General features: G+C 36.5%; 1 protein-coding gene across 2 annotated transcripts in view; it reads left to right on the top strand.

Moving 5' to 3' along the window:
* The window catches only part of UNC5C (unc-5 netrin receptor C), a 339,287-nt gene that overhangs the window by 137,393 nt on the left and 177,167 nt on the right, over positions 1 to 24,727 (top strand). The window lies entirely within an intron of this gene.

Below are 24,727 nucleotides of genomic sequence, written 5' to 3'. Positions count from 1 at the left end.
TCAAAATCCGTCTATCTAGCTACTTAATTTTGTTTCATTGACTAGTGCTTTATTTTGTTATACAAACACCTTCCCCACACTTTCTGTAGTGAGTACTTGGATTTTCCTTTTCATACTAAATAGTAAAGCGTTCATTATAAGCACGGATGGGAAGATAAATGTTGGGAAATTGCCTTAACTGTGACTGTTAGTACTTGAATTGACCAGATTTCCTCTCCAACAGCTTTGAATGCTTTGTGGGTTTGTAAAACTGTGTGCCCTGCTTCATAAATACTTTCAGTGTAACCTGCTTTGTTTCACTTGATTGCTCTAGTATGGTTAAGGACAAATGCTTTGGAATAATAACAGACCTACCAAATTGCCAACTGGGAGATCCAGGAAATATGCTGAGGGAGGCTTTTTGCAGCATTTTCTGTACCTGGCAAAACGTTTTAGAGAAAATGTTTGACTTCACTATGGACTCTTAACCGGTAGATTCTAGAAAATACTTCTTTATATAGTATATTGGCTTGTTAATTAGCATTACTCTTAAAAATTAGTGTTCTGGGGCTGTGCAGAGGAACTGAGAGTATGGCTGGTGGGTGAGACTGGCTGTGTTTGTATCATGATTCCACTACTTATAAATTATGTGAATTTGTGCAAAGTTACCTCATCTTTCCAGGCCGTAGTTTTCTCTTTCTAGGATGAAGCTGGGAATTGGATCTACTTAATGGGGTTGTGAGAGAATCAAGTGAGAATATACCCTGAGCCCTGTGCCGGGCGCAGAGTCAGCGCTCAGGGTATGAATTGTTACTGCACAAGACCGCTAGCACTATAGGCGTTGTCACACTTTAAACCCATCTCCAAAGGTTAAAAAGAGGAACAGCAAATGCTGTACACGGCCTTGGTGAAGTAAAGGCAAAGGATAATAATTCTGAAGCGTGGACTATCAAAGTTGAGAGTCTACAGTTGCATTTTTTGTTGTTGTTTTTCTTTTAAATGAGTGTGCAAGCTCTTTCTCCCCAGAAGCAAAAGGAATTGTTTATTAGTATCACTGTGAAATTTTTGCTTTTCCTACCTGTTCCAAGATGACGAGTTTGCATTTGTTTTGAAACAAGACTTTATAAACAAACTCTCGAAAATGATTCTATGAATAATAGATCAGACTTTTAATCAAGGTATGGTTTTATGTTCTGAAAATTATAGCAAAGATAAACATTATGAGGTACACTTGCTAGTGTTATGTAGTGCCAGATTGGCAAATTACTGTACTTTTTTGCTGTCCTATTATTGTTGTTGGTGGTGGTTGTGTTTTAATTTACATCATCCTTCATGTGCCTCAGCTCGTATTTCTCAGAACTCTTTTCTGTATTATTATTATTAATGTGGCATGTGTAATGTTTATAGTGTTTGCATAAAAATAGATCATCCCTGGTAGGTAGTTTTCAGTGTTTAAAACAAATGTGCTTACTCACTGAATATGAAAAATATCCTTCTGGAACAAACACAGAATCATCCGTCTCTTGAACAGAATTCTTATGGGCTTTGCTTATCCACATAACTGCCATGAAAACATAGCTTGGAAATCATTCCCATACTTTTGGGGAGCAGTCAATCATTTAGGCAGTTTCCACTGAACAGCAGAATCCTTGATATAATCAAGTTATTACTAGTAAAAACATTTTAGGAAGGAGGGGGTCTTTGTCAGCTAAAGCAAAAACCTACACTGAACTGATGTTGAAGATGCATTATCACAGGCAAAAAAAAAATCTTACTTTGCTCTTTGACAGAGTTAGTTATAAAAGTTCATAGTCAGGTCAGCAAAAGCGGAAACACAGGATTTTAGAATATATTTGGCATTATTTTTTAAACCATTAATACTGAGTTGTTAGCTTTGCATGTGGATGAAGTTTTAGAATACTTTTTTCTTCCATTTTAAGAGTGGAACTAAGTCAGAAAGTGGCACAGAATTAGAAATGTCAGGATATTTAATTTGAAGTATGGCTGTTTATTCTTAAAGATACTTAATTCAAACAAATAGGGCACCATGTCCTATGAAACATGAACATTTTTTAAAAAATATTATTTCTTTGTGAGTTAGAATACATATTTTTCTCCCATATTTGAATTAATATTCTTTAAATCTGACATTTATGTGAGGAGTGAAAGAGAAATAACTGTATCTAGAGGACCAGTGTTTACACACTATCATGAATGTCCAAGCCTTGATAATATGCCTTGTATTTTGCTGACATCTTATGTAGGTTTCTAATTCTTCATTATAATCCATATGAATGTCCACTAAGATCCACAAGGAGATCCTTATGGAGAGAAAAAAAGTACTTTACACATTAAACTAAGTATAAGAGGAGCACAAGGTAAGGACCATTTTGGTGAGAACTGAGAAGAGCTCGAGCATCTGCCCTTCCCAACAAGGCAAGGACATGGCCACGATGTCTCCTGCTGTCAACATTCTTGTCCCCAAGACAGACTAGCAAGTCACAGCCCTGCAGAGTTTGTTGGTTTTTGTTAAAGAGAATACCACTATAAGGGAGATGTGAGACCATCTGCATCCCAAAGAATAAACAGGCATTAGACAGAGAAGGACAGAGGGCCTCTGGTAAAGACAGTGGGATGATCAAAGGCATTCATGTCCAAATTATTCCACTGTGTTAAGTGTGCTCAGAAGAAATATTTGAGTGCATCAAAAGATGAGTGCTATAGTAAGGAAGGAGGTAAGACTGAAGAAAATATGGAGACATAAATGCTCGACCAGCGATACATGCAGAAAGTGTACCTGGGCATAATGGTAGTGTCAAAGAAACAAGTTAGAAATTGGTTGTGATAATGAAAGAGTGAGCTAGGGGGGAGTTAAGAAACAGGTGGGAGAAACATTAGAGAAATTACAGGGAGAGACATTGCAAGTTATGTTGGATGGTTAGAAATGAGTCAGGCTGAGTTTCAGAATGGGTACCACCAGTTACAGTAACTCTTTATGTAGAGAGAATGTTAGGTGGCTTTTGAAGAGGACTGAGGCTTTTTGATGTTTCAACTTTGTATAAACTTGATTCACTCCTTGACCAACTTTTAGGTTTGGGGTTATGCAACGATTGTCATCCTAAATAGAGCCTGATTTTTCTCAGGTCGTTACTAAAATATGGGCAAAGAAGAGAATTCTGGGCATATCAGAGCTCAAAAATATATTAAATAAAAAATAAGATTAACGTAGTTTATTTCTTAAACATGTGTAATCTGGAGTTGTTATTATAGGGCTGGACCTTCAGCCACTGGCCGGCACTGGAGATAAAATTTGGATAGCCATCAGCAAAAAGAATCATTTTGTTGTAAGAATATATAGACTGGCAAGTTTATAAGCACTTCTTGTTTCTTCTATCTCATGTAGAAAACCATCAGCAGTGGAAACTTGTGACACTCAGTTTCAGAACCCTGGAGTAATACACTGTGCTATTAAAATTCCTCTATGTTCTATAGTTCTATGAAGTATCATTGAAAATCATTTGGCTTGAGTTCTTACTTGTTTAGTGATGATAAAAATGAATTTTAATGAAAATATAAATTTTTTACAAGAACAAAATGAAATTGAGCAGTACAACATTATATGTTCTTCTATCCTCCTGCAAATTGTTGTCTACAATTTTACAAGTATGAGCAGTTTAACACATCTACACAGTGGAGAAAACAAACAGCACAGTTTGTTTTCAGAGCATGTTTGAAATAAAACGAAGTCTTTATGTGCCTGAAAAATTTTTCGTTCTTTAATTGAGAGTTTACAAAGCACTGAAAGAAGGCCTAATATAAACAGGGACCCATGAATTGTTCCAGTGGTTAAAGACTTCTCACTTTGCTCTGGGAGATCTCCCACTGCCACTTCCACATGGGCTCCAGACCTCCCTCGGGGCATGAATACAATGTGAGGGAACTCATCACCCTACTCCCCTCTTTAAACTCTGTCCTTTTCTTACATCCTCTGTCAAATTTGTTGGTAGCACCAGTCGGCCCAGCCAGAAACTTCATTTCTCTTCTCCAGTTCCCATATTCAATCAAAGGTCTAAGCACCTCAATTTGGCCTTTAAGTATCCTTTACATTTTCTCCGTCATCTTCTCCAAAACTACTGTTTTGGTACAGACCTTTATAATCTCTCACCAGATTTGCAATATGCTTCTGCCTACTCATCCCCTTTTCTGTCTTCTACCCTGTCCAATTCCTCCTCCGCACAGCCACCAGAGTAATTATTTTTAAATGGAAATCTGGACCTGTCACTCCCCTGAAAAATTCTTTAATGACCTCTTGCCAGGATGCCGTTCATATTTCTTGATTACACCTGCCAGACCCTTATCTACTCCCCAGGTTTTATCCATACTCATGCACATGAAGCCCATGTTCCAGCTCGGCCAAACGTCCTGTGCTTCTCCACAACTGCTCTGTTTGGCCCACTTCTGTACCATGGTGAGTGTACAGAGTGCCCTGCACCCACCTGCTGACCTGTCCAGGTCGTCTTTCAAGATTCTGCCAAAACATAATCTCCTCTGACCTCTTCCCTTGTAGGCACAACTCGTTCCTTTTGCTTTGTACTTCTGTTTATTCCTGTATTTGTAATTATTTTTTCAATCTCTCTCTCCATTTTACTGTGAATTCTTTAAAGACAGAGACTTTCCATAAGCACACTGTATTTATAGCTCAAGCACAGGGCCTGGTACATAATAGTTACTTAATAAATATTTCTCACCTGAAGTTGATTTAAGAAAGTAGGCATTGGTGAGCTTAATGTTGGGAAAATATTCGGTTCTCTTCTTAACCATACCATTGACAAGCGTTCATATAAAGCCTGTTGGGAAAAAAAATGTATTTTTCCACATATACATATATATGTTACATCTATACTTGGGACATATAGAATTAGCTATATTTATATGTAATAAAAATATTTGTGTTAGAAATATATGGTTCTAGTTATTACTTTCTTTTAGATTAATTCAGTTTTTCAATACTCTGCTAATTTAATAAATGACACTTTATTAAGTAAACTCGATGCTGTTTACAAAAGTGTAGAATTTATTGAAGTAGAATAATGTTTGGAAAGAATCCAGTGCTCTTTTTAAAATGAAAGTTGAAAGAGACAAATTTGAGTATCCTGAAGTGAAGAGGAAACCAGTGGGTCTTATTGAAAATTAAGATGAAAAGGTTACGTGTACAGTTATTTGCCAGTGTAATGAGAATGTCCGTATCTCAGCTTATTAAAAATTGGGAAGTTTATATTAAAGCTAGTTTTCATGCTTCAATTAAGTTAGCAAATATGGATGTCAGTAGTATCGCAAATGCAGTATTAGAGCTGATGTTTAGGCCTGACCTGAATGCAAAGATTAAATTAAGTCTAGTACTCCACTCCCTCAGATTGAGTAAGGAGTAAACAGCCTGGCGTTTTCCTTATCACAGAAATCTCTTTGGTGTGCTATGGTTTGGTGTTTATATAAATAAGCAGATAGAAAAGGGTAAGCAGACTCATCACTAAGTCATTGTATTGACTCAGTAAAGTGATAATTGAGTCTTAAGATCCAAAACAGAAATGTTGAGGATGACTGTTACAGGAGTAGTTTTTAAAAGGAGGAAACGTTAAATCACCAAGAGATTTAATATTCTGCTATTTTTATGCATTTAACAACAATAGTAAATAAAATCCGTGCACATAGAATTTGGAGTACTTATTCCTTTATAGCTGCTTATCAGCTTGGAAAAGATGTCTGGCTAAAAGTAAACATGTGTGTACACTATACATGTATATCTCAGGTAATTTATGTGTCCTTCATTGGAAGAGGAAAAATATGAGAAAGCTTGACTGTTTAGCTTCTTTTTCTTCATCCTCTTCTCTTTTTTATTTGTATTTTCACGCTTATCTTCCACTTTGATATTGCATTAAGCTTTGGCAGCACTGTTTACTGTTTATTCTAGGAATGCTTCCTGTATAGAGCTTCTGTCACCATATCCTGCTAACAATACAGTAAATGGAAATTTGGGGAAAGCAAAAGTAGGAACTACTGTGTATCTGTAGTAAGTTAATCAGATTTTGATACCCCAAAACTAACACAGCTCACAAGACTGATAGCAAGATGCTACAGTAAATTGTTGCTTAGCAGGAAACCTACAGTACCAGTGTAATTTGGACAATGGGGCATTTGACAGCTAACCCATCAAAAGCAGTGCACCCTGAGGAAGTTGCTCACTTCCAGCTTTACATTCAGTCAGGCATTGATAAAGCAGTGGCTAAGTAGGAGAATCAATTTAGAATCAAATGATGGCCAGGCTGTTTATCGCATTGCCAAAAGGAGACACAAGCAGATGGTAGATTACTCTACCTCATGACTTTGTACTATGTACTTACCCAAATTAGATGGGTCACCTAGGCCTTATGAATTCCTCTTGAGTGCCAGTTTGCTCATATATTAATAGGTAGAATTAAAAGCTAAGTTATTATCTGTTCCCCAAAGGTTGAGGTATACAAAATGACACAGGATAGTTCTGAGTTGTCTCTCATGTACTGGAAGTAATCAAATTAGCAAGATGATGTTCATGACTTCAAAGAAAAGATATCTTTGGAGAATATGTACATTATGTTTCTATATGAAAGTGTATCTTACATAGTGGGCCAGAAAGTGTTAAAAGATTTAAAGGGAATAAAGATGCTTCTAATTCCCAAATTGGATGAGCTCCTTGAATGTGAGCTTTTTATGTTTTATCATATTAAGCAAAGTACACAGTTATTTCACATTCCCCACAGTTATCATCAGTCTTTTATGCTTTAAAAAAAAACAAAACACTTTCAGGTTCAAGATCCCCACTCTGTATCCCAACTTGCTATAAGGAAAGACTAGAGATACCTGTGACAGGGGAGTCAGGAGAGAGAGCAAAGCTGTGGCAGGGAGCAAGCCAGTGGTGGCTGTGAACCCAAGCCCATTGTTGTATCTGCTGGGCAGTGTAACTGAGACTAGTGATTCACTGACATAGGTATCCTAGCCAGATCAATGCCCTCGTGCCATCAAAAGTAGAACCAAAGGAGGAAAAAAACGTTTGGAGACATTAAACGGAAAAAAAATTTTTCTTACACTTGTAGATCTTGTGAAATCTCTCTACAGATCAAATGTAACCGATCAAATTTAACTTTTGAGTTGAGATGTGCTGTAATCAAGAAACACTGTATTTCAAGACTCTGAAAGAAGAAAAGGATATAATATACCTTGTTCTTCATTCTGATGTGGACTACATTTTGAATGATAATATTTAGATTTCTTTGGTTAAATAAAAATATTATTAAAAGAAAGTAGAACCAAGCACTGTTCTTAGAAGAAAGAAGCTAAAGCATCATTGAAAAATGTTTCAAAGACCAAAATGACAATGGACTGTAAGCTTGAAATTATAACCCAGGGAACTGCAAACTCAGATTGAAACACTAAATGCAAAACCTTTGTGACATGGAAGGGCCATCAAAGAACAGGTAACAAAACAAATGCAAACAGTTAGTTAAAAAGAAAAAGAAGTTACTTTTCTGAATTGCTACATTTGTCTTTTTTTCAGATTTTTAATTTTTTATGACTTCTTTTCTTATTTTAAATAAAATATCCAATTTGTACTTCAATGTATATACGTGATTTTGCATTCTTCTTCATAATAGGTCCTCCCAAATATTTAAAGCTTAGGTGCCACAAAACCTGGACCTATATACCTGCAGGTCAGAGAAGATGAGCCTGGAGAAAAGGACTTTACGTTTCCCAAGTGCTGACACCAGACTTTGAAATAGGCCAAATTTCGGATTGGCTGGGAAGCCTAGAGACCATATTCTCACTCAGCTTGTCTCGGGCTCCTGAGCTTGTGGGTAGATACTTTAGAAACCCTAAAGTTTGGGCTTTGATCTTTTCTTCTAGTAACACTGCTACTGACCAGCTGCCCCTACTTACCCCAACACAGACGCTCATACCTATGTTCTAGGGTTGTGGTCAACAGCCAGTCACTATTAAACTGATAGCATACTAGCATGAGAAGACCCCATTGTCTGAGTATCTTAACAGTCTTGTAAATTTATAGTTTCCTTTAATGCTTTAGCAGGATTGGGGGGGTGTTGTTTGTTTTTTAATATCTAGGTACTTGATGTTGCCATTTAGGTAGGTGGTAAGTGTATATGCAGTATTTTACACAGTATTTTCAAATCTCCATTATTGACAGGAAAATACTCAAAATTTAGAAGTATCAAATAATTGAGTTGTACAATTCAATTTGACATTCTAATATCTGAGCTTTATACATGTTCTTCAAAATTTAATTACTTTTTGTTAAAGGTCACATTACTCGAGGTTACTATCTCACAGACAGGGATATATGGTGGTGGTGGTGATGTGTTATTTCTTTTGGGGAAAGTTAAGAAAGGCATGTTTATTTGAAATAAGATAAAATAAGAAGATATAAGAATAGGAACAGAAGCTCCTTCCACTTCCATTTCGTTCTAGCAGCACGGCACCCACACAGGCCTATTTACAGCAGATCTGTTGTGAACTTCAAGCCATTCAGCACCTTCATGAATAATTTCACAGAAACATATAATCAACACATCCAGCTCCATGATGTAGCTTTTCAAAGTGGTTCTTATAGAAGCACTATGATGTACAATAATGATGAGTATTCATATTCAGAAGCAAAGCATACATCTCGTTCTGTGCCTATAAGAAATTCAAGTTGTTCCTTGTTAGAGGATAATGCAGTAAAATTTAAAAAAATATGATTCTAAAATAAAGAGCTCATTAAAAGTCTATTTATAAACAGTGATGATATTAGGCATTAGAATTTAAAGATGTTGAAATCCTAAGTGTCTTGTTTTTTCTTGTGTACTGAGTTAAATCCTCTCCCATATAAATTACATGCATAACAAATATTCATTACAATGAGGGTTTAAAATTGATATGGTAAAATTGAACAAAATATGAACTTTCACATTTCACTTGTCACATGGTTCCCGGGAGAGCAAGCCTTTCTTTAATGAGGTTAAATTAATTAAAGTGGGCTCAGTGCTATTAGCTACATGCAAAATCTGAAGCTAAATGCTTAATCATAGAAATTAGAGATGATCATTGTAATGAATTCTGAATAGTGTGGTTTTACTCCAGGATATTCACAAAAGAGAGTTGTTTGTCACACATAGAAAGAAAGGTAAGAAAAACAGCATCACAGCAAATCTAGAGATTCAGTTTGCAGGGTTTTTTTTTTTAATGACTACTTGTAAGATGTCATCTTAAAGATGGTTCCGTAAGGAGTATAAAGGTCTTAGACATCAGGAAAAACAATAATTTGTAATCATAATTATATTAGTGATTTTAAATGTTCTTTATAATGTATTATTTATATTCCATCCAAATTTGACCAAGTTAATCAGCCATAAAATACAAATTGATAACCTTGATTTTATTTTAAATAAACTTAAATGTTTTATATTATTTTAATTATTAAAATCAAAGTAATTTTTAAAATACATTTAAAATACTTGGAAAGAAACTAGATATGTGAATATTGCTCAAATAAAAACTGGTGCATGAGAAGATGGGACAAAATATGACTGCTTTCCACTGAAGAGTGTTAAGTCAGCATAGGGCCTAAAAATAGAGTAAGGAACACAGAGAACTGTCAAAACAGAAACTTTAAAGAGACTGTTTCAGAAATCCTTCCTAAAGGAGGAGGAGCAGAGTGATAAACACAACAAATGCTGTAATAATACTTTTTTTTTTTTCATCAAGTCACAAGTCTTTCAGGGACTCCTCACGGCATTGGTACATCTACTGGCCCCATCTACGGACCTTCCCCTAAGAGTGGTTGATGGAACTAACAAGGACAGGAGGCAGCACTGCCATCTTGTCACCTCCTTATCTCACGCCTGTGCTCTCTGACTTTCCTTATCACGCCTCAGAAGTGCCAAGTCGTTGTTGCTCTGATGGCTGCTGAGCACTGATCTACCACCATGTGAAACTAAATCATGTGAAACTAAATCCAAAATTCCACAAGGAATGGGGTCAACCTATCAGTGAAAATAATAGCCCATTTGAGCGCTTCTTCTTTCTCTGACCGGAAGGCAAGCTCTCCAGAGTCCACTGGGGATATGCCCTAAAAACACTTTGAAAGCTCACACATGTGTGCCGTGATTTTTTTTTAGAAAGCAGGATACTCTGCTTGGGGAATAGGAAAGCCTCTGCAACAGTGAAAAATGGTAGGAACAGGAAAGATCCGTGAGCTTGTTTGGAGAGGGTTTTGCATAATTTAATGTTGTTTATGTTTTCTAAGCTTAGATAATTGCTCATTAAAGACTTCAGCAAGTTTATAGAAATAGTGCTTGCTACGTGGTAGTCACTGTATGGCATAAACCTATTTTAGCAAATTTTCCGATAGTGCACAGCATGCATCTGTGACTGAGACAAAAATCAATGCTTATGGATTTAGCAGTGTAATCCTATCACTTGTTCTGTGAGATATGATTTGAAATGTAAAGTACGTTAAGACTTAAGTGAACTTGGAGGGATGGAGTCTCTGGGGTGTTTCTTAGTATCCTATTTATTATTGATCAGCCTATTTCTTTATTGTCTCTTTTCTCCTGGCCCCAGTTATCCTTCTTCCCCTATTCACCAATAGCTTTTAAATTATGTGTTCCAGAACCAATAAACTATCCTCAGTATGAATATTTACTTCCTACTTTCAAAACAGGAAATCATTCTAAAGTTTTCAAAGCGAGAACATTATCATGTGATCAACTGGGTTAAGTCTTTTTCTTTTGGGTGGGGGGTGGCGGGAGGCAAAAACACTTAACAAAAACAGTTTAAACGAATTACTCTAAGTCAGCAATGATGTAGGAATGCGTTCTCGCTTCTAGACTCTCACAGCATCTTCTGAGTCTTCTCTCAGTGAAGAAAAGGGGTCTTATATTTTATTCATATACATCCTTCTTCTCTGCCATGTAATCTACAATTTCTTGTGGACACATTAACTTCTCCCCATCTGTATCAGGAATTTCAAACACAAATTCATCCTCCATGGCCATGGTCATCTCCACTTGGTCCAAACTGTCTAAGCCCAGGTCTTTCATAAAATGAGAATTTACTGAGAGCTTTTCTGGGTCAGTCTTGTCAAAGAGTTTCAAGACGTAAAGAACACGGTCCTTGATTCTACCGTCTAAGAGGGCTCGTGACTGTGCTGGCTGCTCTAGCACCAGCATCAGGCCGGCTGCGGAGCCCCGGGGCTTGTCCAGGGCCCCCGCAGGGCACAGGTTGGTGCTGAATGGCCGGCCAGCGTGAGGAGCCTGGGCAGTGGCGCAAAGGCCGCGGGCGCTGAGGGGACACAGGCACAAAGGGCGTGAGCTGCCAGCACTCTGCCGACCCAGGATGCAGGCTGAGTCTTAAAACAAAAATACTAGTAAAATATTAGGCGACGTTTCTGAGTTTTACCAAGACATTTTAGTGTTTTCTCTAGAAACAAAACACAGTGAGTCAGCTATTTTTAAGTATCTTAATACTTAAATAACTCTAAAGTATTGTGTTTTGTATTTACGGAAAGTCCTGAATGTAAAATTTGAGAAATTGTGGGTTATAATCTAATTAAGATTTTAAAAATTACTATGAAAGAACAACTAAATCAGTTTGAAATAATCATAGCTACCTGGAGTCATCCATTCATTCATTTATTCATTCCAGAAATAACTGTGGGAGACCCGGGATGTGCCAGCCACCCACAAGAACTGGAACGAAGTCTTCACCTGTTGTAATGATCATAGTCTAGTGATTCCTGATAAGCTCTGTAGTGGCTGTTACTAACTGCAATTTACAAAACCCATGTTTGTTTGTACATGCAAAAAGTTTGGCTTTCTTTTAGCTCCTGAAACGATCATCAGCCATAATAGCCTTAGGGCATCAAGAAAATGTTTACAGTTACATAGGCTCTCATCAGTACTCTAACCTGATTTGAGATAAAATTCTGCCCAGTTTAATAAAATACTCCTCCCATTAATAGATTATATCTCTGGGTATCTGAGTTTTAGTCCCTGTTCTGAAAGTGGGTTATACTTTCTGTTTACTGTATTCTTCTGATGTGGATGATTCATCTGCAAACTAACCTGAATTCTAGAAGCTATAGTTTTCATCTTGGGCAGCATGCTCTTCATGTGGGGAAGAGCACGAACTGCCAATAGACATTAGGCCATTCTCTGCATAAACTACTAAATCTTGAGTTTAGGCGGCTTTCAGATGCAGATAAAAGAAGTGAAAGAATATAAGAAAAGAATATAAGTTTCCATGTAAAATAAGACATGAGTGAAAATCATTCAAAACACTGCTGTCCAGACTCTGTGTGTGAAAATAATTTTGAGGGAAAAACCTGTCCTATTGGTGTGAGCTTTTCTTGCTTGGATGCATGTATATATGTTTAAAGCTTGCCACTTAGTGGGAAGGAATCCTTCTGAATTCTGTGAACTCTATGGATAGTATTTGCTTACACATGCAGTCTGAGTCTTTTAAAAAGTTATTTTGTCTTTAAAAGAGCAAATCCACAGAATGACCTTCAGCTACTATTAATCCATCTAAATGTAGGGCATGAAGGCAAAACACATCTGCCATCTGTCAGCTGAGAATTCCCCTGCCACCACCCCGACCCCCACTCCCCACGAAGTCCTCTTGGGGATACGATAACGTAGGGAGGGGTCTTTCTTTGCTGGCAAGGAAAGAGTACATTTAGACTAATCATTAAAATCCATTACCTAACAAAGTGCATGTTCTCAAGGAACACAGTGATACTTGCCAATGAATTAATCAGCAAAATAGACTATGAGAAGGTGAGATTAGCAGTCTCAGAAAAGATCAGAATCCATGAGATGCCAAAGCAGTCTCTAGTAGCCATAAATCTTAGCCCAATTAGAGGGATTTTCTCTTAGCAATTTAGAATTCTATCTGGATTTGGTCTCTTTGTTGCTCCACACTGAGTTTTATATCTGAGGCTGGAACAATGACCAGTGCTTTCCTGGAGCTTGATAGGGAGAATCATTTATTTGAATAATTGATCATTCAATTAGTAGAGCAAATGTTGAACAGTTGGACAGCTCTTTTTATCAGTGTTGATGGGAAGTAATTGGCTGTAGTTCATTATAAAGCAGAAAATTGAAAAGTGTGATTTTAAAATAAGAATATTAAATATAGCCTTCCCCTCACAATAAAACCTTCATACCTGCTCCTTTTGCCATAGCTGTTTGATTTTCTTTTCCCTCAGTGTTACTATATTCCAAAATATAGTCAAGCAACTGATTACATTCCCTGAATATTACTGAATAGTGATTTGCATATACAGAGTGTGTCTAATGTTAACTAATTCTGTAGAGTTGGGGCCTATGAGTGGAGAATGATATTAGCACTTAATTGGGTTTAAAATACCAGAGAAAGGGCAGGCAACCCAAACTGTTGTCTAGGGGCCTGAGGATACCCTTGGTCTATGCTGACCGTCCACTCAATTTGTAGGAAGAAGGTATATTTTCAAGAAAAATATATACATCTTAAATGGTCAAATTTGAATTTGTAACAGTAATAGATGGATGTATGGTATGTTAGGGACAATAACATTGCTTTGTCTTGAAAGTAATTTGAAAATACTCAATCAAGGAAAACCCTGTATAATTGCAACCTATACTTTTTTTTGTTGTTAAGTTTAATCTATTATCAAAAGACTGTAATTTGACTTAGAATGATACACTCATAACTCAGTTTTCATAATAAAAAATGTAAAAACCATATTTTGTTTAAAAAAAGAGGAAACTTCTAAAGGTGTAAATGATTTCTGATTCTTGAACTGACCCTGTTTTAAACCAACATAAGTATTGATACATGAGCATGTCTACTTGTTCATATAGACATGGGAACAATTTTAATATTTAAAAACAATATATTTCCTTCTAGTTTCTGATATCTTCTAACCTACTTCTTAGAGTGGAAACTGTGAATCACCTTATAGCAAGCATATTTCACTGAAAAAGCATGTGTATGTGTTTGTGTACGTATATATGAGCTATATTTCTATGTCAAGGGCAAAATTTTAAAAAGATATACCTTTGTATCAAGGGCATTAATAAAAATGAATTAATCAATCAAATATCATTTATGTTTATTCTGGTTACTTAAAAAACATTTTACTTAAGAAATAGTAAATAATATATTACAACTATGGAATGTAAATAGTGAACACTTTTAATAGTGAACACTCTTATTTCATTCCTGGATTTTAAAAGATTCAGAACATTGCTTTTCATTTTAAAACAGGACTTTGCTATTTGAAAATTGTCCTTCTAATCTTTTTTTCAATGGTTTTATTGAGGATAAGTGTTAAAAGTTATCAAATACCTTTTTGCCTTGAATTAATTATATATTTTGGTTGCTGTGTTATATTAACACATTTTCTTTGTAACAATGACCTCTGCATTGCTACTGCTACTGTTTCTTCTTCACTGCAGAAAAAATATGTACAAGTCTCTTGATAATGGTTTCTTCTAAAATAACCCATTGTTTTGGTTTTTTTTTCACCCTTTTTGGGAGTGTGGAAAATTTATTTTCCTGTGAAGCTAAAGAATCTTAAAGGTGTTTTGGTAATGAATTTTTTCTGGTTAATTTTGACTAAATTTTAAAATATTTTCTTCAATTATTCCTTAATAACCAATTCTAATTCATTTTTATGTTGATTCAGAATCCTGATTATTTACTCTCTATGTCTGTCATCTTCTCTCACCTTTTTCTTAATTTAACTTTTCATTTGCTCATCCACTTCCTACTTAAATGTTAATTCAGAGTCAGCTGTGTGATGAGCCACTACACAGGGTGAATGAAGGAATGACAAAAAGGATAAAATATTCACTTCCCAGTCTCTGTTAAATATTTTCAGTGTATATAACTCCAATCTATGTTGTTTTCCATGTCACTTCTACTATTTAATACTTGAAGTGCTAATTTAAATATCCAGTATTACAATTTAGCCTACTGTATCATTGTAATTTAACTCCCATGACATTTTTAACTTCCTTATAATTAATAATGTGATCTGTTTCTAAACCCTGCATTTACTTTCTATGATCTCTGACTGTGTTTGATTTCCATACTTTTCTGCTTCCTTCTTTCCTTGTTGTATAGAAAGATTCTGATCATACCACCTTCAGTCCTGGGTGAGGGCCTGTTGCCCTCAGCCTCTCACTCTAGAGGGTCTCCGTTCTGGCCCTCCTCCAGCTATGCCTCTCCTCACCCACCTCCCCTTCTAGATGATGCTATGGGGACCCAGGACTCCAGAATTCTCTGCTCTTGTGGCTCTAGCTTGATTTCAGGAATGGTCGTGTAGGTGCCTATAAGGCTGCTCATGACAAAGGGGGTCTGCAGGTATAAAGAGAATAATCAGCTCTTTCTATGCCCCATGGAACTCAGAGCACTTAAAGAGTGATCATCAAGAACTTAGCCATGTAATAAATCCCTGGAAGGTATATTTGTCAAGATCAGAGATACCAAATATTTATTAGTGTGTTAGCTGGATATATAACCTTGAACTATTTAGACGCACAGTATGCAGTCTTCATTTTTACCCTTGTCCTGATTCCTGCAAATGTTGGTGTCAGGTCTGTGTTGAAGTATTACTTTCCTTCGTTTTCTTGGATTATTTTCCAAATTTATTGACATCAGTACTTGAGGGACATTATTGACATTACTTCCCTTCTTTTCTTAATGTCAAACTGCACACTCCCCGTGTTTGTGTTGAGATGTAGACCTGCTGATTCAGACCCCATTCTTCAGTTACTGAAAGATGACAGTTGGAAGCCAACTAGAGAGCAGGTCTCATCTGTGGTGACTTGGTTAGAGATTGTCATCAAAACGACTCAGTTATATTTAAAATTGTTTTGCAGACTGAGATGAAACAATGTATTCACTCTTGCCTTCTTATCTTGAAGCCTAACATAGTTAAACAGCAAAGGTGGGGGGTTACTGGAAGTATTCCCCTCTCTTCCCATATTTGCAAAAAGAGTTAATATCGTTCCTTCTCTAACCCATAATCTAACAGCTAATCCATTTATTTCCTATAAACTGGAAGTCTGTTTGTTCACTTATTCGTAGTTGTCTATTGAGTACCTGCTATGTGCCAGTCATGGACATAGAGCAGTGAAACAAACACGTTTTGCACATGTGAGGAATTAGATGAAAATCAAATTGACACATCAGCATATTCCCTAGTGTTGGGTGAAGATAAAGGTCACAAAGAGGAATGAAGTAGTACATAAGAAGACAGACAACAGTCAGGGAAAGCTTCTCTGGGGAAATGACAGTGGAGAGAGCAGAGTGGGAGAAGAAATGTCCCCACTGAAGGAGACAAATGATCTTGAGGCAGGAGATTGTTTGGCAGGTGTTAGAGGAACACAAGAAAAGCCTGAGTGGCTGGAATGGAGTGGAGGAAGAGAGTAGTAGGGAGGATGGAAAGCTAGTGTCAGGTTGTGTAGATATAGGGCATTCTAGGCCATGGTGAAATGAAGCCATGGAGGGTCTTAAGGGACATGTGTTCATTTATGTTTTAAGAAGGTCAGCCTTGTGTTGGGGAATAGTGGTATCTGGGAGTTACAAGTCAAAGCAGGGAGAGCTGTAAAAATCATGGTGGCTGGCACCCTGCTGGTAGCAGAGGACACTGCAAGAAATGGTTGAATTAGGGGTGTATCTGATTTTGCAGAACTCAGCTCTTACTTAATTCCAGCTACAAGGAATGCTGGCAGAATCCTGCTACCTTTTCTTCTTCGTCGTCTTTTTTTTTTTTTAATAAATACTCTTCTCACATGGTACTATAGCTTCCTGAGAGCCTAGACTCTGGTACCATCTTTTAATCTCAACTGTACAGAAATCTAGATTGTACTTTTTTGTTATATTTGCATCTTCTGAGCATGATAGAATGATTTTGGGGTATTTAGAAGCGGAGCAAGAAAGTCTCTGTTCACAAACCACCAACCGCCCATTAGTTCTGGCTTTATTTTAAGTGCTATATAGTATATCTGTTTTTATCATAAGATGCCATGAATCTGTTTTTGAATATGGAATGAATAATATCTAATAAAAACGTAGTATTACCCAAACAAGGCTGAAGAAATTGAAATTCAGAACGTTTAATCTTATAAAAGGGTTTTGACTATTTTTCAATTGTGTAGACAAAAAAAGTAAGCGAGAGGATTAAGAAATCTCTTTGGAATCAATGGTGTCTGACAGAACAGATCTTTCCTGTTTGAAACTCAGTTTTGTGTGTGTGATTGAGGAGGGAGGACGAGACATAGCACCTGAAATACCATAGAGACCATTATATCTGCACTTGTGTCTGCAGGTTCACCTTATTTGGGCCTCAGATAAAATACATAGATGCCAAACACTCAGAAAACAGCTGTTCTTCTAAATGTATTAAGCAATTTACCTTAGGTAATGTAGCCTATAAAATTTTAATTTTAGATTAAATAAACGATATTCTTCACTGTGCCTATTGCACCTTGGTATTCAAGAGATGAAATATGGGCATATTTAGTGAGTTTCTTCTCAGGATGCTGCACTGGAGAAGGGTCAGTTGTTTCCTAATGAAAGTCATCAATAGCAATTCCTCTTCGGAAGTTCAAGGAAATTAGCATTAAACAACAGGCATGGGTGTCTTGGGTGTTACACAATTATGTTTTAGGATTGTTAACATGTTTTAGAAAATGGTTTCAGGAGACATTGCATTGAAAAGCTAATTGATGGGGAACAGTGTAATTTTCTGGGCTCTGTTGCTGGTTGTATTATATAATCTGGAAACCAGAAAGATGGGTACCTTGAAAGCCTTTACTAAGAAATGCAGAACGTGGTCTTTATAAATAAATTGCCAGAGGTTAGTAAGGGATGTTACATTTTAATGTTTTATTTGGTGGAACAGAAGTTATACTGGGTAAAATTTGAATTAAATACCCTTTTGATTTATTGCTTCTCAAGTGTCTGTTTGCTGTATGCTATGAAGTTCTGAGCTTGCTTCCTTCTGTGAAAAGCTATCTAGCGAACATTTATACAGACCCTGTATTCCCAGTGCTTTGTAAATATTAACTCATTTAATCGACTTAACAGTGCTTTGAAGTTGATAATAAAATGATCCCCATTTCTCAAATGAAAAAACATGGAACAGAGAGGTTAATTAACTTGCCTAAATTCACACAGGCATTAAATGGTGAGCTCAGGCAATGTAGATACAGAGACATATCCCTTCCTTACCCTTTCCATTTCTAATCTCTTTTCCATTGGCTTTCACCACCACTACCAACAACAACAGCAACAAAACCCTTAAGTGTTTTTCTTTCTTGTCGTAACTGACAATTTGCTGTCGTAACAGCAAATGTTGAAGCACAATGACAAGCCTGCCTTATGCAAAGTGTGTTTGCATCAGTTTAAAAAGCAGTCTGGATTTTCTTATCTTTTACATTTCATACTTATTTTATGACACTACTTCTGCAAGATAAAACCCATGAAATAAAAAGACCTACCCAAAATGGCACTATGGTGAGGAGTCTGTTATAACTGGGGAAAAGCTGCTTAACCGAAGCGTTCCTGAAAACAGACAGGCTTTTGATTCACCTGTGAGGACACTTGCTTCTCTCAGTTAAAAGAAGGAAATAGGTCATAAATATTGAGCCAAGAAAGTTTATCTGCTTCCTCTGTAACATTTTAATAAATAAAAAGTGAAAAGAAAATCAATGCTTGCCTATTTTCTAATGCCAACTCTGGTTTATTTCATTGTCTAATTAACATTTGACATACCATGCGGTGTCTCAGAGCACACAGAATTCACTAGTGGCCTGAAGCAAATGCCATCGCTGTGATTTTGCTAGGTCACTTACACTAAACTGTATTGACGAAGGTAGTTACAAAAACACTAAGGACTATTTTAATGCTCTAGAAGTCTTGCTTTCATAGATGGCATTTGTCCTTTTAAGTATATCCAAAATTAATGTCAGCTGTTCAGAAAGTATTAAATGATAATGAGTCTACAAAGTTCCTGTATTGGCTGAATACAGGTCATTCACTCTTTCCTAGTCCTTTCTCCCTCAAGAGTCAATACAGATTTAGGAAATTACAGCTGGTCTCCCTTTGTCCTTGCTGTTTCTTGACTGAAATATTAGCCTTACCATGATTCCATCTGATAAACCCATGTCATGTTTTTCTCAGTTTATGTCCCATCTATAGCTCTGTTTAAACAATCAATTTACTAAACATATATTAAGCTCCCACTGTGTGTAAGTCTGGATAGATGGGGAGATACACTGTTCAGTCTGACAATGGAGACAGCAAATTATAACCCAGGTTAGACTGGGTTAAGTGCTGTGGAGGCATAAGATGAGTATTGATTAATTACACCTAAGGAGTCAAGAAATCCTCAAAAAGAAGGCAATATTAGTTCTATGAGTTTTAAGGATAGGTGAGATTTTTTCCAGCTAAAGGCTAAGTAATTAGGCAAGCAATGAGGGTGCCTTGTAAACAGAAGCTACAAGGAACAGTGTCATTCAGTGAATTTATTCACTCAACAGGTATTTGTTGAATACTCACTATGTTTTAGAAACTCTTCTAGTCATTTGCAACAGTAAGCATATAGATGAGCAAAACAGGCAATAATAATAATAATAATAATAAAATAAAACACCAGTTTTAGGTACTCTAGTACAACATTCTAGGGGAGATGGAGATGCGATGGTAGGTGGAACAAGGTGCAAAATATCTGAATAAAATCATGAATAAGGCTAAACTAACACACACGCAAGTCTATATATCTCTCTCTCTTTTTCTTGGATTTCTTAGCAAATGAGAAATAAAAACTAAAATTGCACAAGTTTAAAAATTAATGAAAACACCACACATCAAACTTATAGGACGTAGCACAGTTGTGCTCTCAGAAAACATCATACCTGAAATACTTATTGTAACTAAATAAGCATATAATAAATAAGTAAATTAAACATTAAACAATAATAAAATTTAGGCCCTGTTTTGGTGGGGCCTAAATTCTAGTGAGATAAAAATTAACAGTAAATATTAGAGAAGTAAGTAAAATGTTGGTAGGTTTGAAGGTGACAGATATTGTAAGGGGAAGAGAGTGGAGCAGAGTAAGAGGAATTAAGATTCTACACGGGGAGGGAGGGTTGTAATAATAGTAAGTTAAATGAAGATTAAAGATAAGAATTAGAGGCCAAGAATAAAAGTCATATATGATCAGCGTAGGATCGGGAGGTGTCAGACGAGGTTTGAAAAGTGGACCAGAGCCATGTTAAGAAAGACTTTGGAATATAAATACAAGATGATTGACTTTAATGCCAGAGATAAAGGTGGAACATAAAAGGATTTTGGAGAAAGTTAGTAATATGATTAGGTTGCATTAGAAAAACAAACAACCCCAGGTAGGGTGGTGTTTCAATTCAGGCAAGAAAAACAGATAGGTGCTTCTGGTAGTAATTCATTCAGATGGAGCTGGTGAGGATCTGACTAAAAGCTGATGAAAAAGGAAAACAGGGGAGGAATGTAGAGACCTGTCAGAGGTACTACTGACATGACTCAAAAGTGGGCTGATTGTGGGGAGGAAGGGAGAGGGAAGAATGCAACTTGATTCCCATGTTTCTCACTTGGATAACTTAAGAGGTATATTTAATTCGCTATATTTGAGCTAAGGAACACAGGAAGGGACTCCAGCTGGTGGTCATCGTATCAAACTCGGGTAAATATAAAGTACCTCGTGTGTGGTAGGTGCACAGATAATCCACTTTCTTTTACACCCTCCCTTCTCTCCACCTTGGACAGGCTGAATTTGGAGATACGAGTTGCATATTTATGTGAAGATGTCCAACAAAATGGCACTTGACCCACAGAGGTCTAGAGACATCAATTTATGAGTTATGAACTAAAGTCAGGGAAGCAAATAAGAGTATGCAGGGAAAGAAAAGAGAAAGAATCAACTTTAAGGAATTAAACAATCTTCAATCACAAAAATTGAAATGTTAACTCAAATTTTGAATCCTTGATTTGATTAAAGAAATATTCCTACCAACCTTTCTAACAGTTTTCCTTGGTAACTCTAACATACCATCTATACTATGATATCAAATTTACATAAAATCATAAATTGCCCGCCTAGTATCCCTCTCACAGTTCTGAGCGTTTAACATTCTTCCTTTATAAAATTTCCTTACTCCTTTTCCTCCAGATCACTCATGATTGGTTCAAATTAACAGCTGAGTCAGAGAGAAAACCCACAGAAGTTTACTCTTAGCCATACTTAATCTTAAACAAAACTGGCTTATTTTCCATTAATGCCCTCTCATGTTACCTGAAGGGTGTAACAGAGAAATGTATATATACACAGAGATATACACAGATATAATTGTGTATTACTAGGAGAGTTATGACATTTCCTTTAGAAGGCCGTAAACTTGGACAATTCAACATTTAGATAAAAGGTTATTCACTGAATAGTCTTTCAGTTTGTTATCAGACGAAAGACTGAAGGGATTGCATGGTTAACGTCAGCCACATGCTGTTTCTTGCCTGACTGATTTAAAGACTGTTCTGTTGCATAATCAGGATAACCTAAATGTGAATTCTTAAAATTACTGTTAACAGTTGGAGAGTGAGTTATAAGCAAAAATCTTGTGGCTTTGTTAAGCGTCACTAAAATATTGTGCTCTGCATGACTAAAGACATGAACTAGTTTCTTTATAGGTTTGTTTTGTTATTTATCCATACAGTATTTAGAACATTATGTAAGCAAAGGGTAATGCCAAGGACTTAGAGATAGTTGTTTATTGATAAACAGTTAGTTGTTTATTGATAAACAGTTACTGTGAACATTATTCAAATAAATAATTTTAGCTCACTAAAATCAATCCTAATCTTAATGAATATGCTATTTCAAGCAATTAAAAAAAATCATATTATCACCAACCTTGAAAAACCAACCTCAGGCCTCACTTTTGAATAATTGCTGTTAGTTTTGAATAAATGCTAGTTGGTAATAGTCACCCAGCTTTATCTCAGGTGCATCTTTTTCAACATAAAGACAGCCAATCTGTTAGCTCAGTAGAAATGGGTGATAGAAGTTAGGAACTTTACATTTAGTGATAAGGACATTACAAGTTTCAATCAGCCCTGGAATCATTTTTGATTCTTCATTTTGCAGATTCTAGAAAGGAAGACTGAGAAATGTACCTTTGTCTGTTGCCAGAGAGATTTGACATTATATTCTATTACCAGGAAACAACTGCTTGAGGGGTTCCGCAGGCAGAATTCCTAGATTTGTCCTCTGTCCACTGGTAACGAGTAGTAACATGTCCCTAGAATTTCATATTTATCATTGCATCACTCCTTTCATGGTAGCCTTGTAGCTTCATGGAAAGCCCCAAGCTCTACAGTCAAGCAGAACAGCATCCAACCTTCTATACATACAAGCTGGGGAACCTGCTCTCACTTACCCTTGGTTTCCTCATCTATACATGAAGCTCATACTTGAGCTGATTGTTGTAAGGACTAAGAAGGCCGAGTACTTAAGTGCCAAGTGCTGTGCCTGCATACAGTAGCTCTCAACAAATGTAATATTACTTAATTCAAAATCTTGGAAATTCTTTGTGAGAAAGTAGTGTGCAGTAAATGTGGCCATGACAACAAATAAGGAATATCAAACTGTTTAATGATGTCAGCTATATATTATTCAAGCCATAAATTAATTGGCAACTGTTAGGTGTAGTTCCTTGAGTGTACTCCTTCTTTTTCTGTCCATTTCTACCAACACTTGTTAAATTTTTATTAGAAAAATTAATGTATTAAAATTCCGTGCCTTTGCCATTCTGTTCCCAAGGATATGCCTCTTCTATTTATAAGTGAGATTTTGGGTAAATAATTCTTAGAGTAAAAGGCAGATATTATGTAATTAATATCCCAGCTTGACTCTTCTAGAAATTCACAGGAATTAGAAATTAGAAAAACAATTATTTCTTGAAACTAGAGAGAGAGTGTGTTGTTATATGCATTTGAAAGACACATAGGTGCCCACATGGGGTGCTACAGTCAGTGTTTACATAAACTGCCCTTCAACTTCTTGTCTTCCAGCAAGATTAACCTTTAAAAAGGTGAATTACATTAGCTATTTTCCGTTTCAGGCATACAGGCAACTTTATCAACCCTTTAAAAGGAAGTACTGAAGTTGATGGACCTCCAGTGGGCATTCTGTATAACTCCGTCCTTTTATGTTTCCTGTTGAAAGTCTGTGTTTGTAAATGGTGTTATTAAAAGGTATTTTTTTTAATGAGGTTTGACTATTTCATATTCTAAGGACTCCCTTCCTGGGATCCTTAGAGGCATATTACCAGAGTGTTACAAGGCAGTGTGGAAATCTGTTCCTTGTTATCTGAGCCACGCAAGATGTGTTGTATGAGAGCCCCGGAGCTACAGTCAAAATTCCTTTCAAGGGCCAAAGGCAGAGAGTTTGTGGTGTGGAAGCAAAGTTTTCTATGTTCGTGGTAGGTGCCAGGAAACTTCATAAAGGACGGAGGGCACGAGATGTGGTGTTGGCAATTCAGCAAAGTTAACAAACGCCCTCTGTGTTACTTTGCATTGAGGAATAGGTGGCAGTGCCCTGTGCTAAGACAGAGTGCTGAGGCCTCATATGGTTGAATCACTTATCAAAGAAGGCCCCCAAACCTGATATAATATGGCCACTTTTAGGGGTTTTCCAAACTGAAGTTCCCAGATGCCACTTCAGTATGTGTATAAACAACCTGAGCAACACAGATTGAAACAACCATTAAGCATCCTGGTATAACACTGTTGAAGCTATTTTACCCTCCTTCCCAACCAATAAGAGCATAGTAGAGCAGGAAGCAGGAGTAGTCTTTTCAGATTTCCTGACAACCTCAGGACCATGCTGCATAGACCATCTGATAACCAGATAGGTAATGTAAAGCCTGAGGCTTAAGTAAAACTATAGCTTTCCTTCTTAGACTGCCTGCCTGTTAAGGAATGCATGACCACTTTGAACTGAATATTCTTGTTAATTACATGCTCATTTGAAAAACTTGGTGATTATTTCATTCATATAATCATTCACATAGTACTTTTCTAATAGTGCCTTTGTCCTACTGTGATAAAAATGTAAAACTGCATGTAGTAATTGCATGGAGTCGCCCACAGTGAGTGGTGTAGCTTGCTACTTTTGCAACTCCTAAACAATGAAAAGCACACATCAAGCTGTCAAACATAAGTGAGCAAAGGAAGGTTAACAGAACAAAACAGCAGTTAGCTGAAAATGAGTACAGATAAACCTTCCTTTTTATATAGGCCCTGGAGTCCACCCTAACTTTGCTTGAGAAAGCCAGTAACAGGAAACCAGGTCATAAAGACCCATTGTGGCCAGAAATATGCAGCCTTTTCTTGGCAGCATACTGTTGAAAGAGAGTTCTGGGAATATCAGAAATCACATGCCCAGAGTAAACCAAAAACCAAGCAATGCAGCCTCAGGAATCAACTCCATGATGCAAGCAAATGCAAGTGTCCAATAAAAATGTAATATGACCACAAGTGAAATTTTAAATTTCTAGTAGCTGTGTTAAAAAATAAAAAGAAACAAGTAAAATTAACTTTAATAACATATAGTCTAATATATCTAAAATATGAT

The sequence above is a fragment of the Camelus ferus genome, chromosome 2 (genome assembly GCF_009834535.1).
Source record: "Camelus ferus isolate YT-003-E chromosome 2, BCGSAC_Cfer_1.0, whole genome shotgun sequence".
NCBI lineage: Eukaryota > Metazoa > Chordata > Mammalia > Artiodactyla > Camelidae > Camelus > Camelus ferus.
This window is presented reverse-complemented; position numbering and strand designations above follow the sequence as displayed.